We start from the raw sequence: 14,808 nt of genomic DNA on the forward strand, positions 1-14,808 counted from the left end.
GGCAGGGGTCGCTTTCTGCATTGCACCCTCCCAAATTTGGATCCTGTATACAGTCCATTTACCCACATCCAACCCTCTACGGCCGTCTCCTTTTCAGTGGTTTTCAGGCCTCAAAAGGAGGCTCATGAGCTGTGACAGCCTGAAGTAGCAGGCATGGATTTATTAGCTCTGTTGACAGAGCATTGTGGTTTTAGGTCCAAGTCCCAAGTTTGATTTCCCGTTGCCAAAAGCCCATTCAGGTTGCAGTGCGACACCTCCATCCCTTCCCTTCAAGTAGTTTCTTTTTTCTTTCCTCCTCAGCAAATGTTTGTTCTTCTCAAATCGATTGAAACCAAATGAGAGCTACTCTATGACCACCAGGGAGCATAGCACAGCTTGCAGAGGGCACACTTGTTCTTATGTGCTCAATAAGCATGTCTGCATGCCACAAGTGCACACTCTTGTATTTCATTACTATGGATGTTGTGCCAAACTTTGGCAATTGGTTGATGTTTTGGGAACACCCTGGTTGTCTTTCGTTGTCGGGACAAGATTTGATTATTTATGATTTGATCAGAGCTAAAAAATGTCCTTGCTTCCTTACTGCCATGTTGAGAAGGACTTGCAGACGGGATAGACCTGTTCAGTGCAGATAGCATTTACCAGAATAATGAACCCCCTTTCTCTGTCCAGCAGTTAAGCAAGAACAAGGCCCAACTTCAGCTTCCTTGGAGGGACAATTTTCCGGTCTGGAGCCTGTCTGAGAAGCATTAAATTTGTTCTTCATTATGGGGGGTATTATGGATCACACAAGTCACTTGGAACATTTTCCCACCCTGACTGGGCAACCCACATTTTCTCAAACAAAGTGACTAGAGATTAAGGACTACTTAGGTCATATGCCAAAAATAACATTAAAAAAAAAAAATTTAAAGAACCCTGTTTGCAATCAGATACAACAAGAAATATTTCAGTTAACCAGTTTCTGTGCAGAAGTTAGCACTGGGCCATCGCCACAGCATAAATAAATAAAAAATAAACTAAAACAAAACAAAAAAAATTCAAAATCAAAAACTGAAATAAAAAAAAATCAGACCACAGTTCAGCATTTGAATGAATACCTGTGAAAAAATGTTCAGTACAGCGGTAAGTCCCTGGTCCTGGTTGTTTCGTATCTGATTTCTTCCTGCTGGAGATGAGCTGTTCACTTTTCCCAACCATGTGTTTTGAGACCACTAACTTTGTGGCACCAAGGTGGCCCTCTTGCAACCAACACCCCTTGACTGCATCTTTGTTTGTCCTTTATTTGTTACAGGCAATTCTTGCAAATAGATGGCATTTCCATGCACACACACATGCATGCACATGCACAGTTAAAACTACAAAACAGGGGTCTATAAAAATAATTGGATCGTTTACTCAGTACATGGGATTTCTCCTCTCTTCTTCTCTATAAGCATAAGCACAACTATGTTGTTCCATTGTTTATATCCAGGGAGACATGCTATTCATCCCACAATCTGGAATAGTTACTTGAAGAGAGCTGAAGTTTAAGTTCAAGATCCCTCACCCTAGACTCTTCCTGGAGATAAGACCAGAATAATGTTTCATGCTCTCACGGCATAGCATAGTTAGTGATTCTTCTCAGATGAAGGAGGGGAGAGGCTGAAGACAAAATTACTGCCTCTTCAAAGAAAAAAAGAAGAGATTCAGGGCCCTGCTTCCCACTGATCACTGGAAGATTAACTACCATCCATGTTCCCTGTGAATTTTTTGCTCCAAGCTTATTTAATACTAAGCAACAGGTTTATTTGCCTAATTTATTGGTGCTTTTAAGCTTTTATGCCCAAATATCAAATTAAAGGCTTTTGTTCTGCGAGATTTTAAAAGCAATAGTATCTGGGATGGGGAGGCCAGGGACTGACTCGGCTTCATGTTCTTGTCGAGGCCATTGAAAGGGATACAGTTACACGCATCATTAGGATGGCTTTCTTCTTAGGCAATAGAAATGGAGCTGCTTAGTCTTTTCATAAGAGCCCGTACCAGCAACCAATTGCTGATCAAAAGCACTGGAGTAACACACCAGTTTGGGCAGGACAGTTAAAATAAGCAATTATACATCTGAAGTTTAGGGCCAGGCGTTTTGTGACACTGCTGTGGAAGAGTTGGCATGGAAGGAAGTTTGGGTTTCAAGCTTCCAAGAAAGAGTTATTGTGGGCAAAGGCCAATGAGTTATACCTCGTTATTAAAATTTGGAGTCTTTTTGGAGGATGTAAAAAAATCACCCTGTTGATTGCTCAGCATATTGAATACCCATGCATATGGGATGGAAAAGGGACATTCGACAGAAAAAGGGATGGGGAGGGCCTTTGCAATCGTTAGATTGCTCCATCGTAAGATTAGGTGCATGTCACAAAAAGGGCTGGAAGGATAAAAGCAGGTTTCAGTACCTCAGAAGTTGTACCTTTAGGCCAAGATTTCTTCTGGAAATGGAGTTACATGCCCATCTTCTACTGAAATGCAATTGAATTTGTAGGCCTAATATCTCTTGGGAAAATCCAAAGGTTGAACAAGATGCAAACCATAGGCAGGTACTATGCTAGGGTTCAGGAGACAAAAGGACACTATTGCTAGCCTGCTAGGTTCAATAGCAACTTCGTGCCTCAGTTTCCCCAGCTATAAAAACAAAGAGAATGACTACCGTGTTATTTCTCAAGAGCTCAGAAGAGATCCCCCGATAACTAGTTCTGCATGTTAGAGCTAGGTGATGTTACCTTTTTTTAAGTAGCCAGAAATCACAGCCAAAAAGAAATAGGCTGCATGCTGTTTCAATGAGAGGCCAATATAAATTCTGGTAAGCAGATCTACTTATGTTCCAGCTCATCTCCCCCTCTCCTCAAAGCCACTGCCGGAGAGGACTCCCCCTGCAAAAAGCAAATTCCTGATCGCCAATAATTGGAGCATTGGCTTGGAAACAATAAGACCGTCCGACACGGCAGCTCTAACTTAAATATAGGGATCAGCCTACATAAGCCAACACAATCCCTCAGCCCAAGTGATAACGACTGTTTCACTTTCTTAAATCTCCCCCATAATCTAAGGGATGAATAGGCTGCATGGCAGAGAACTGTTCATAAATCCGATTTACTGGGGTTTGTTTTTTTTTAATATCTACTTTTATTACACATGACCAAAAAAAAAAAGTCATGCATAAGATATGCCAAAGAACATAAGGGGGTTTTCCTGATGGCTCAGACCACATATCCATTTAAGTCAGCTTCCCCCTCTTTGCCAGGGGTGACAAGTACAAAACTAACTGGATGCTTTAGGAAGAGGCTGAAGCTTTTCCTGCAAGACAGTTGCATATGCGCCTTGGAGATGACATGGAGTAAATCTGGCCATTTTAGGAGGGCCATTTAAATCTGCAGAGATGGCAAGTGCCAGCTACCTTTTACCTTTAAGCGCTTTTCCTGGGAAAGAAAGAGTTGGATGTATTTGGGATATGCATATTGCATGCATCAGAGGAAAACCTGAGGCTCACTTCTGCCCCTATAACCAGAACTGGGGATGGTATTGGTGCTATAAGCTCTATCCACATTTCCCTGGCCAGGCTGAGACATGTGCTTGTCTACTGCAAGTGGTGTAGGGTCAGATTATGACAGCGAACGTTTCTGTGGGCTCCCCCCGGGTGGGACTTGCGTGGGCTCCACTGCCTCAGCATCTTCAAGGGAGAGGAAAGCCAAAGCACAATAAATAGAGGGGTTGTATCACCCATTTTGGCACCAAAACACAAGGTCAGCTGCAGCGAACTGAACACACTGAAACCCATTGGTCAAGTTGGTAGGAAGAGGAGGGGATGTCAGAGTTAAAACCTCTTTGGGAGCTGCAGTGGGAGAGCTGCAAGGCGGGGGGGTTCGGGCCGTGCCTTGTTCACCTTCCCCCTCCGCACGCGCTCTGCAAGACAAGATAGCGTGCTACATAGATGAACCTATGGTTTGACCTAGTACATGTTCAGGAAGGAAAGGGGCCATCCCCATCTCTCCAGGCTAATGTTTCAGGCTCTTGGCAAACTCCTGAAGTTATTTGGCTACAAGAGGGTTTCCCTCTCCCTTCCCACACCTGTAACACGCAGAGTGATGCTTTTATCGGGTGAAAGTTGGGATGACCTACACCATCCTAGCAGTCTGATGGAGCTGCTGGTTGGCTGCATTGTGGGGTCTTGGCCCAGCATAACCTGCCTACTACTACACAGCCCAGTTAACACAGCATGGCCTAATGGGCAGAGTATTAATCCACACCAGAAGAGCTTCTCCTCTCTGCCTGTGGTACACTGAGGAACTCAAGACAGCTCGCTTTCATTTCTCTAGGCTTTCCTTTTCCCCTCTTCACCCTTTCTTAGCATGTAAGTATGCAATATTGATGTCACAACCACAGTACGATTTAAAGCCTTGGCCTCCTGCAAATGGCTCCAAATCCACTCTATGGTCAAGGTGCAGTGGAAGAAAGACCCTCACATTTGGAGGAAGAAACCAACGTTTCAGTTGTGATCTACTGTGACATGCTCAAGGCAGGAAAGGGAAAAGGCTCATCTTGTGGTCAAAGAGGCGGATATAAAAGTTCTGCTTCCGTTGCAGCCACACACATCCGGTCAGACCCAACACTTAGATGCATACATGTAGTCGCGATGAACTCTGATGAGAATAATGCCACCTCTATCACAGGGCCAGTGTGCTGTTATGTCATGCCACTGCATGCATTTAGCAAAAGCCAGGAGCTTGAAATGCTTTGGAAGCCATGGTTGATGAAGACTGTGCAGGGTAAATACAAAAAAACCTTAATTTGCAGTTTTATGTTGGCTATCGTGTCAATATTCAGGTTATCAATCTCTAAATGCACATATACCTTAAGGGCAAACAAAGCATATGTGCATGTTTGCACTCATTTAAAAATCAATATGAAAAGTTGCACTATCAGACCAATATAAAAAGGCTGGAAGTCCAAGCATCAGAAATGCAGGGGATTCTGTCCTTCACCATTTAACTATGTTCAGTACCTTCTTGTAAAATTACTAGCTGAAGATTGCCTGTCAGTCTGTTAATGCCTCAGTCATCGTACAGTGATCCTTGTTGCTTGGATTGGTATTTTAATACATTAAACATCACTTTGGAGAACTGAAGTACTATTGTGCTTATCACTCAGTGGAAAATCTGGAATGGGTTTGTTTGAGACTCAGGAATGTGCGTATTTTTTTTTTTGTGTAAATGTCTGTTTTTATTAAGAAAATACCCAATTAGATTTTTAAAAAGGATAAGAAAAAACAACAATCCAGGAGTATTGATTCTCTAAAACTGGGTCTGAACCTAAAGAATATTTCAAATATATAGTTTAGCTTTGGAGGATGTGACTACCATCTGTTTAGCTAGGAGAGGCGACACTAAAGACCGAAAGGAGATGTTTAAGAACTGAAAACGTGGAGCTAAGCATATCCATTTTTAACCGGGGGCATCCAAGATGATTACTTATAACTGTAGAAATACCCAGGTCGCAAGGATCAGGACTCATCGCTTCGAACACTATACAGACAGGTAGTTGCAAGCTTGGTTGTGGTCTAAAAACAGCATGCACAGGGAACAACCCAATAGAGAGGAGGAAGCAATAGGGAAATAGGAAGGTGATTAAGTGATTGTACAATGAACAGCAATCAGCATTAGGAGCAGTAAGCAGATGGCCCAGACAGCAGCCTGGGAGTTTAGCCATCTTTGCATGGATTAATGACCTAAAAAGTTTGGGGGCTGATGTTGCAGCTGCTGGTGCTCCCCATTGACACACAACCTCCTCCCCCAGGATAGTCTTGCTGGACCTGGGGGTGGAAAGATGTTCAGATACTAGCCTATGGCTAGTGGCTCAGATCCATTTCTCCACCAGCCATCTTTTAAATGGGATTCATGTATAGGAGGCATTTGACAAACAGGTGCTTACTCTTCATAAGGAAAGGTACTTCCTAGCATCCCGAGAGTTATGGATGGGGAGATCAGGGAGGCTGCCAATAAGCCTTTGTTGATATAAAAACAAAGCAAAATGATTTGTTCTCCTTTTGAGAGACCCTATTTGAAGTGATGATTTGGACGGGGCGGGGGGAAGCTTTAAGTAGTTTTCCCTTCTCACTTGGGCCATATGGTAACGCTGCTCTTCTAGTGTCAGACAGCAGCCAGCACCAGCTGACTCACAAAACACAGACAATCCCAATAGACACTTAAACAACAAACAGTCTGTCCCAGCAGAAAGTTTCCCCCAATTAAACATAAGATTTTCCTTACATGACAGAGTCTATATCCCCTCTAAAAGCCTTGGTGTTAGTAGCTTTGGAGAGTCTTATCCACAGAGTTGTGCGACTCTGGCTTAAATCCTAGAAAACCCCCCCAAAACTTCTTGCATTCAGCAAGATTTGGGAATGCTAGAGGCTGGTAGCGAGTGGGGGAGGGGAAAAGGGATTTTTTTTTTTTTTAAGCAAAAGATGGAAAAAAAATGAAGAGAAATCAGGCTTAAATATGCTCCCTGGAGTCCTACTGAATGGGTGTTTTGTGAAGGAAGACCCCACAAACAAAGTCAGCCTGACCTAGAAGTAGTTGAGAACATCTTCACTACATTGAATGGCATGTAACAGGTCATTTCAAGTGGGAAAAAAGAAAGATGGAGTAAAGAGGAAAAGAAGATCCCCATGTAAACGAGGGTTTTAAATACAGGATCTTCTGGATATCTTGCAGTGCAAGGCTCAAGTGCCCCTCTACCTTGCCCGTGTCTTCTGGATATCTTGCAGTGCAAGGCTCAAGTGCCCCTCTACCTGACCCATGTCTTCTCACAGCTGCAGGGGAGCTGAGACCACTGCCTTGCAGAGCCCCCAGGCCATACCTTTGACCCACCTCCAGTTTGCCCCCTGCCTTTGAGGCCATGCGCACAGCTGGAACAGAAGCCCATCCAGCGAGCGATGCTAGTGGAGCGATGTTACGGGAACTCTCCTGGGTGCAGATCTGGACGTTGACACCTCTAGTATCTGCTGCCCACCCAAATGTAGCAGATTTTAGGGCAATGCAAATGAAACTACCGGTTGCATACAGAAATGAAGACAGGCCGTAGCGGGGGCCTAGGAATCCCTCCCTGCGGAGTATGTGTCTGAATCCAGGGGAAGAAATGAGTGAAGGGGAGGGGGGCATAGTTTATTGTAGTGAAGAAAAACAGAGAGGACATTCTAACACTGATTATTGACATAAGCAGCACCCGTCACCCCGGCCTTCCCCTCCGGCTATGAGTGACAGCCAGAACAAACGACTGCTCGGTTTAACTGGGGCCTTGTGTAGACAGATGTCTCAGGGAGAGATGGATTGTTAAAGGGGGGCAGAGCTGGCAGGAGGGGTGGAAGGAGAAGAGGAGCATGGTTGCAAGGTCACTCTCATTATTTTGGCTTCAGGGGGGCTAACAGAGTAAGTGATAAGACGTGCACGCAGGCCTATGGTTGTAAATTTAGGGGCATCTTCCAGGCAACATCTCCTTTGTTTTCTCTGGTTTTGATCGACTTTCCGATTCCAAAATCAAGCCTCGCTCATCTGGAGGGCCATTTCTGTTGTACAGGGTGTCTTTCGCTATCCAGACAGCCAGAGAGATGCCGTGACAGCTAAATTATTCATCCTGCTATTATTTATGTATTCAATTGGGTTTTCATAATAAAAATCCCTTGGAAGGGCTCTGGGTGCCCTGACAATTAATGGTAATTGTTATGAATAATAAACATCCAATTATATTTTTTGGTAATGAGAAAGCTTTTTCCAATTAGCAAAGCTGGACGGTGAACCAAAGCCGCAGCACGGCCCATTTAACACTCCCACGCACAAAGCAGCGGGCCGGCAACCTTCTCCTGCTAAATCCTCTCAACTCGGTCTTCCAGGCACCCTGCAAAAATCATTATCAGTTCCAGCCTGCTTTGGGCCCAGAGTAATATAAAGAAGAGCATGGAAGAAAGAGAGAGTTATGAGGTCTATATTTGCATATAAATATATATGGAGAGGTGCATGTCTGTCTGGGCATGTATGTGTTTGAAGACATCATGAGATGGAGGATCTACCAACTTGCTTGGTGGTTTGTTGCAGTGGTGAGCTGCCCTCTCCATGACCAATTTATGGGCAATAGCACTTGTGCTGGAGTGGAAAGGGTTGTTTCTTGGGGAGGTAAGAAGCAAATGTAAAAGGGACGAGTACTGATAAGGGAACAGAAGATTTCATTGGAAGTATAAAAATACAGGCTCTTACTCCTGGAGAGTAACCTCCATTGATACCGAGCAGTGAATGCAGTGACTCAGTTTACGGCAAGTTCATCTTTAGATGTGGAGGCCAATAAATAGGTTCAGCTCACCAAGGTTATGATGGCTCATTGGCTAGGGACAGACATTGCACACAAACTGGTATCAGTGATTGGAAACCGGTTCAGATCTGTAACACAACAGAAGTTCAGCACACATAAACTGCTTTCAAAATGATCAAAACCAGTTTAAGTCCAACCTAGATGGATATAGTATCAGACTTAACTGGTTTAGGTTCAGTCAGGTTTTTGAACTTCTGTCTGAGTTCCCCAGGGAATATCTGGGGGAATTACCTTGTTGGGGGAACACTGACCACTTCAGTATAACAAGGATTTGCAGGTCTTTAGGGTTTGGATAAGGTTATACAGGGACTCGCATCAAAGCTCCAGCGGGTTTGAAAATGCCACGCTTGGTGCACAAAGAGCCAGCGAAAAAGCCACTGCATCAAAGCTGCGGTTAAACAGGACAGTCACCAAAGGTCAGCAGAGCACAAGGCCTGCACTGTGTTCATGTGAAAAGCACATTTCCTTGCAGTATTAAACCAAGAGCGGTAGCCAGGGGGGGGCTGGTTTATGGGTGTGAAACTTTTGCAAACAGAGCCAGGCTGGTGCTTGTTTATGAGTGTGAAACTTTTGCAAACAGAGCCAGGCTGCCAAGGGCAGATGAAAACCATGTGATACACAGCAGGTGCTCTTCAGACCTGAATGAAGAAAGAATCAGCTGGGAGGGCATATTTCTTTCTCTCAACTTTGTGAACCAGTGGAAAATGAATAGCATTTTCTTGGCCAGAGCGGAAATAACCACCATGCAGATCACTGCACTGAAAGAGACTGAAAGTTCATCCAACCCCAGATCTCATATCTAACTTGTGCCAGGAGTGGTTTCTTCAAACAGAGCTGTTTGAAAAACAGACCCTTGCTTTTCTAAGAAACCTTTTCCAAATGACTTTCTGTCCTGCATCTGAACAAAAAGTCAGAATATGGAGTCGGGGTGGGGGGAATGTGCAATGGGAAATTTTGAAAAGCTTTGAATTGGAGGAGAGGGAATGGAAAGGATGGACATTTTCAATCAAGGATGGACATTTTTCGTCAAGACAAAATGATCATCTGTGTCAGAATTGCATATGCTGTCCAGACTGCCGTGTCAGCGTGGAAATGTCCTCATCTATTGAAATGTCAGTTTAAACTGATTTTTTTTTTCCAATTCCCTTGATTGCAAAACCTAAACGTGTTATCAGAATTAACATTTCCCTGTGGATTTATATGACATGAGGCTATTGCTCATTAAGCATAAGTTACCTTCTGGCACTGTAGGGGCTTTAGGCTTGAAAATCAGAGAATGCTGGATTTGTTTGAATCAATAATGCTTGCAATGTACTGCCTAAATCCAGTAGTTTTCTGCTGCTGCAGATAAAAAATGATCTCATGTAGCAGATTGCAGGCTTCCAGCACCTCATGACGTGGAGGACTGCATCTGCAAAGAAGACTGCAAGCACCATGCATTATTGAATGAGATCAGGTGCTCGTTTTACTCAGAGAAGTCCAAGTTTGGGTAATTTGACTGTTTATATGTTTCCAGGGTGAAACAGCCAAAATTAAAAAAAACCCAAGCCTGAATTGATTCAAACTTTGCAGGTTGGTTTAATTTGCATAGATTGAACCAATTTGCAAGTGAACAGACATTCACTTTTGATTCTGGAAATGCAGGCACATGCCTGCAGTGGCTCAGGCTGGAAGCCGGGGGGCGCTAGAGCAGCCCTCCCTTCCTTTCTGCAGCAGCTGCAGTTGAGTGGGGCATGACCAGGCCCCAGTGGGGAAAGCTGGCTGGGGGGGGGGGGGGGGGGGGGGCATGGCCAGGCTTTGGCATGCCTCTGAGTGTGATTGAGGAGGGGTTTAAACCCCCACCCTGGCCTGCAGGGTCTCCAGCCAGGGTGTGCCTGGAGGGGGAGGTGGGAAGCAGCCCTTACTGGGTTTGTCCCTGGGGGTGGGGACATGGCCAGACAGTAGCCAGGGCAGTGCCTCAGGTGAAGGGGGGCAGGGAGGGAGATTACACTCCCCTGTCTCCTCTCTCTAGCACAGGCATGGAGGCCCCAGCTGGAGAGCAGTGAGCAGGGGGGAAAGCTGAGCAGACCCAAACTGGGGTCCCCATGCCCGTTCCAGAAAGGGGAAACTGGGGAGTGTAATCCCCCTCCCTGTCCCCCACTTCCCCTGAGGTGCTGCCCGGGCGGGCTCTGGCCATGCCCCCTCTGCTAGAGCAGCTAGCAGTGGGAAAAGCCAGGCAGACCTGGACTGGGCTCTCCTGTGAGTGGGAGCAGGGAGGCAGGCGCTTTAATCCCCCTGCCCCTCAAGCCTGCTGGCCCATGCCCCCACTCCCTCCACTCCAGCAGGGGAAAGTCTGGCAGGGTCTGGTCTGCCTCTGCCAGGAAGACAGGGCTGCGCCAGCCTGGTTTCCCACCTCCACCCCCTTGTCAGTCAGCTGTCAGTGCTCCAGCTAGGGAGCAGAGGGGCAGGGCTGCAAAGCATGCTGGGATTCTGGGGGACTCTGATGTAACTTGATCCAGGAAGGGGTCTGGGACAGAAGTTCCATAAACCGATTTGACCTAAATCAGTTAAGTCTGATACTACATCAGACCAGGTCTGATACTACAGTCAACCAGGTTTACCTTAAACCCATTTTGGCCATTTTGAAACCGGTTTATGTGCACTGAGCTTCTATTCTGTATACAGGTTTAAACCAGTTTCTGATCATTTAAACCAGTTTGTGTGCAACTGCTGTCCCTAACCGAGGAGTCAAGCGGAGTGATGGGAAGAGTTAAGAGGTCCATTTTCATCCTTGGATTGACACACCTGCATGTTTTCAGCAGTGGACCAGAACTTATATTACCCATATCATCCATCCCATGTCTGATGCCATTCTTTCATACATCCGTATTCGCTTAATGAGCTGCAACCCACTGCACTATTCCAAATAGCTTTGCTGCTGACTCAAGCAATGCAAACCAGTGTTTTAAATTGAAACAACTCGTGTCTAGCAAGCAGGATTTTGGCCCTAAATAAAATGGATTTTTTTTTCATTTCAAAATTTCTGCTCTTATCACAACATTCACATGATCCTGGTTTGACATCTTAAAGGCAACTTAATTCTTTGGACCACGATACTGCCATCTGCAAACCAGAATGCGTTGCAGGCGGTGCTGTGCTCTTCCTGGAAATCAGGGCCTTTTAGGATGTCACGAGGCTTCTTAAAAACTCTAGACTTGGAATATTTAGTCTTATGTCTATATTTAGGGTACTAATTACATGACATTTCTGAAGGCCAGCAGAGATCATTATCGAATCATCTCATCTGACCTCCTGCATTGTCTGTAGAGCCTCTCCCAGTGGCCCCGGCATCAAGCCCAGGACTGAACTATAGCAGATGTATTAGCAAGCTGATTCCTTTAAAGCCTTCAGGTGACAGAAAATCCACTTTGTCCCTGTGCGTGTCTGCTTCCGAGCATTCAGCTCCTCCTTTTAATTACAGTGGGAGTGGCAAAGCACTCAGCATTTAAAAAAATAATAATCTGAAAAAAAATAACTTTTATTTCTAAATGATGGGAGTGGGGGGAAAATACCCTGGAAGTTACCTTTACCTGACATACAGAAAGAAGTCTTCCCTCTTTGCAACTCTCAGGGACTGTAAGGACACAATTAACACGGCATTCATCCCTGTCTACGGGAAATAAAATCCATGATGCATTTATTTTCTTCCTCTGATGAAATGGGATAAGCACCAGATGATTTTGCCCTGCTGACATCTGGCAGCGTGCCCCTGTTTACTGTAAACATGAGTCATAGCACAGAGAGTATTTTATGGCTTGCGGTTTTTATCCTGTCATACGCAGCAATTATGCAGTCTTTGCATGTCAATAACAATGTTTCGTTCTCGGAGAGCAACGGCATATTAAACCCAGCATCCTGCATGCTACTGTGCTAAGCTAAATGTTAGGGGAATGTCCCAGATGAGTACTTAAGGCCTAGATTTGTAAAAAAAAAAATTAAAATAGCAGCAGTGACGTGTCATTTTTTGTCTCTCTGATGAAGAATGAATGTGGGACCACGACCGATGAGCTCTGCATCTCTTAGCTGAAGTCACTAGAGGGAGCCTATGGGATCAGGGGGGAGGAGGATGGAAAAGCAGTATATACCCCTGCGAGTTTGAACCTTGATGTATTAAAGCACCCAGTTTGATTCGAACTGCACGGTGACGGCTGCCCAAATATTGGGCAGCTGAGCTCCACGTGAATGCTGCAGTGTTCCTGATTTCTCCTTGTTCCTATTGGCTTGTATTGCTGTCTTTACCTATGTTTTGTTGTGCATGGAGCTCAGGACCATTATGGGAAAGTTTGCAAGACAGAATCTGGGAAAGGGACCACTGCTTGGTAAAATCCTGAGCATTTACGGGAGGGGGTGCTTTCATTCGAAGTCAGTGTACACATACAAGGGTGCAGTTGCCACCTCAGTTTGTTCACTGGTGGAATGGGCACAGTGTATTTACCTGCCTTGCCCCTATGTTTTAAGGCTTAAGACATTTGTAATCAATCCTCCACCATTCACTGCTGGGCCAGGTCCTGAGATGAGGCCCATGGGCATTTCTCAGTTGACACTGTTGGTGAATATAAGTTGTTTTACATAGATTTGGTCCAGTAATCACTCGTGTGAGGGTTGATGGGATAAATGCGTTTACAAGAAAACTTTGGAAACCTAGAGACAAAGTGAAGCTAAGTGTGACATGACTTTTCTGGGGGTGGGCAGAGGGAGTCTCCTACATTGTCATTCTGATTCCCGTCCTGTGCTATAAAAGCATTCCTGGATGAAACCATGTGTGATGTGAGGCTGGAAAAAGTATCCCATGAATTTGGTGGCAGCAACCAACCCACTGAAAACCTGTTGTGTATACTAAAATGGTTTTCATGTTGTTTTTTTAAAATGTCCTTTTTTTGGCTTAAATTGGAGCTCTGTAAAAAAATCATCAATAAAACAAAAATCCAGAGTACATATTGAAACTATTTGTATGCAGATCTATTAGATAAAATCGGAACTATCTCAAGCTTCTGCCCACTTGAACCGAACCTTTCCCAGGGGTTAAAGAAAGTCCCTTCAATGTTTCATATATATGCATGAGTATATCTGTACACACACGCCTACATATAGAGTCATCGAATCGTAGAAATGAGGGTTGGAAGGGACCTCAGGGCTAGGGACAGACAATACACAGAAACCGGTTTGAATGGTCAGACACTGGTTTAAACCTGTAACAGAACAGATGTTCAGTGCACATAAACCAGTTTGTGGCTGAAACCAGTTTGAGATAAACCTGGTTGAATGTAGTATCAGACTTAACTGATTTGACTCAAACCGATTTATGCAATGTCTGCCCCAGACCCCTTCCTGGTTTAAGATAAACCAAACTCCCCCAACATCCCAGCATGCTCTCTGGGCTGGACAAGGCTCTCTGCTCCACAGTAGGGCTGTCCCCTCCCCTCTGCTCCCTGACCAGAGCTCCAGAGACTGCAGGCTGCTTCCCTCCTACCCTCACCACTTCCTGCTAGGCAGAAATTCCCCCCTCCCCTCTACCTTGCTGAGGAGCTGTCTGTGTATTAGCTAGCTGATCACATGCTGGCTATGGTAGGTGCTGAATCAACAGGCAAAATCACCAAGTAGCTGGTAATGTTCCTCTGTTGTTTTCTTAATGGGGTGATAAACACTGTTATCAATTCCCTGCTTGGCTAATCAGAGCATCCTGCCAGGGTCTGGCCATGCCCCCGCTCAGCTCAGTGCTGTGGAAGGGATGGGAGGGCTGCTGTAGCGGCGCCTGGCTTCTAGCTTGAGCCACTGCAGGCACGTGCCTGCATGTCTGGGATGTCTGTGCAGTTACAAACCAGGTCAGCCTAGCCAGATTAGACTAACTTGCAAAGATCAAATCAATTCAGGCTTTTTGAATTTCTGTCCCTAGCCCAGGAGGTCATATCTAGTCCAACCCCCTGCTCAAAGCAGGACCAGCCCCAACTAAATCATCCCATCCAGGGCTTTATGTAGCCGGGTTTTGAAAACCCCCAAGGATGGAGAGTCCACAACCTCTCTGGGTAACCTGTTCCTGTACTTTACTACCCTCCTAGTGAGAAAGGTCTTTCTATTATCTAACCTAAACTTCCCTTGCTGCAACTGGAGACCTTTGCTCCTTGTTCTGCCATCTGCCACCACTGAGAACAGTCCAGGTCCATCCTCTTTGGGACCCCCTTCAAGGAGTTGAAGGCTGCTATTAAATGCCCCCTGAGACTAAATCAACCCAGTTCCCTCAGCCTTTCCTCATAAGCACGGATCCTTGTTTTCCTTAATAAAAAATTGTAAATTTTCTGATAAAATTTACAAAATCTGTGATTAAAATAAAATACCCTTCACTCTCCCACCCCCAAACCCCTGGCCATGCTGGTGCCTATC

General features: G+C 45.2%; 1 protein-coding gene across 2 annotated transcripts in view; it reads left to right on the forward strand.

Annotated features, from left to right (window-relative positions):
- Nucleotides 1-14,808, forward strand: part of TRABD2B (TraB domain containing 2B) — a 398,368-nt gene that overhangs the window by 31,358 nt on the left and 352,202 nt on the right. The window lies entirely within an intron of this gene.

The sequence above is a fragment of the Alligator sinensis genome, unplaced genomic scaffold (genome assembly GCF_000455745.1).
Source record: "Alligator sinensis unplaced genomic scaffold, ASM45574v1 scaffold781_1, whole genome shotgun sequence".
NCBI lineage: Eukaryota > Metazoa > Chordata > Crocodylia > Alligatoridae > Alligator > Alligator sinensis.